Source organism: Sinocyclocheilus anshuiensis, unplaced genomic scaffold (genome assembly GCF_001515605.1).
Source record: "Sinocyclocheilus anshuiensis isolate Anshui unplaced genomic scaffold, SAMN03320099.WGS_v1.1 scaffold136, whole genome shotgun sequence".
NCBI lineage: Eukaryota > Metazoa > Chordata > Actinopteri > Cypriniformes > Cyprinidae > Sinocyclocheilus > Sinocyclocheilus anshuiensis.
The window spans coordinates 384228-386096 of NW_015554074.1; the positions used below are offsets into that span (position 1 = coordinate 384228).

Below are 1869 nucleotides of genomic sequence, written 5' to 3' on the forward strand. Positions count from 1 at the left end.
CAAACTGATGAAGATGTTTTCTTAATTTGCTGGTGTTTTTTCAATTTGCATGTGTTTTCTTAAGTTGCAGTGCGTTGAGCTCTCTCGGCCACCGTATAAATGCCCCAAAACAAGGTACAATTAAAGTGCTTTCATATAGACCAATTTAGAGTAGACGTCACAGTTACGTCACTTGTGCGCATAGTGGTTGCAGAAAAACACTGGGAACAAGTGGAGGTAAATGGGTAAAATCCATGGAATAAAAGAAAAAAAAAATGTTTGTGCCTTTTGATGTCAAGATCGGAATGCAAATAATTTTTAAAGAATGCTGTCGTCAAAGACGCTTATCGCTGGGTGACAAGCTCTTGTAATGTGCGTAGAACATTTTGAAAATGACATATAATCAATATAATTTATAATCTTTTTAAACCTAACTATTTTGTACCGTATCCATGAAATTCTCTAGCTGTAAAGGCTATCTCTCCCGGGTTTTCTGCAACCATGATGCGCGCGCATCCTGAATGTTTACAAACCGATAATTGGTTTATAGCGCTAGTGTTTTGATCTATGCTGAAAATGTTTTTACCTTCAGGGAGGGGTTGACCGGCTGCATGCTGACAAACGATAGGATGTAGCCTAGTTTGATTTCAGCTGATTGTAGGTACATAAATCACTTCATCCAGTGGTTCTTGTTTGTGACGTTATTTTAGCTGTTATCGTTTTATGATCGATTGAGAAACCGCTCCAAACAACTGCGTGGTGCCTGCCGGACCCTTTCGAATGATTCGTGAACTGATTCCGGTATAGTTTGACCGATTCTTTATAAAGAACCGACTCACTATTTAATGAGGCATCTCAAGTTTTGTTTGTAAACGGTCGAGTGTACGGATACACAACTTGTTTGCTGAAATATTGCTAGGGGAAATATTTCTCCCTGTTGCCTATATGTAGCCTGTGGTTGATAGACCCTGACACTACAGTTACAGTGGTTGAATAAGTCTATCACTCTGATGAGCTTTGTCCACCTTCTCCATCCGATGAGGTACAACAGCTAAATCCAATACTTGGTGAGGAATCAGATTAATATGACAAGTTCTCACAAATGTATTTATTTATTTAACACTATTTAATTGTTTTTTGTTTTGTTTTTATAACTAATTTTGTTATTTTATATACTTTGAGGAGGTTGTAGGTCTTTTTAAGTGTAAGATGGGATTGTGTAGCGGTATAGTTTTTTGAAAAGGGACCAGGGATCAAGTTTTTGGTGGTGGAGATTTTTAATTTATATTTATGAATTTGGTAGCCACTTAATGCAAAGCGACTTAAGTTTCATTGAAGTTACACATTTACTTTTTGTTGTTGTTGTTGTTGTTGTTGTTTTTGCTTTACCTTGGAATCAAACCCATGACCCTGCATTAATGCCATGCTCTACTGTTTGAGCCACAGAAAGACCACAGCAGAAAAGAGCAGCTTTAACATGCCTCTCAGTTTAAATAATGTCTTTACTTATTGCCAGAGAGGGAGAGAAAAGAATCAGGAAATCTTAGGAGCTACATTTGAACTCACATCACCTGTACTGTATGAGCACCACAGCTCAATGTGTCAGAGCCACTCTCTCTCTCTCTCTCTCTCTCTCTCTCTCTCTCTCTCTAGCCGATCTCTCTCAGTGTTTGTCTCATACTTGGAGCCCTCTATGTAGTCCATTTGTTGCAAACAATCAAGGTGTGGCTCTCATAATCAATAGGATCCTTGTTAGAACTTGCATGGGTTCTGTCGTTGTAGGGCATTGATTTACCCTTCACAGCCGATTGCACTACATTTACCCAGCAGCATGTTCAAATGAGTGCCCTACTGCTCTCTACCAATTAGTTTCCCTGCAACTATAGCACT

At 38.8% G+C, this 1869-nt stretch overlaps 1 protein-coding gene across 2 annotated transcripts in view; it reads right to left on the minus strand.

The window, feature by feature from the left end:
• The window catches only part of LOC107668887 (Krueppel-like factor 12), a 70624-nt gene extending 68995 nt beyond the window's left edge, over nt 1-1629 (minus strand). The window contains exon 1 of one of the 2 annotated variants that reach the window (XM_016460927.1): nt 1592-1629. The gene's annotated coding sequence lies outside the window, so the exon portion shown is untranslated. Of the gene's footprint in view, nt 1-1588 lie in introns of both variants that reach the window. The other variant, XM_016460929.1, reaches the window with a different exon arrangement.
• Between the last annotated feature and the right edge of the window lie 240 nt (nt 1630-1869).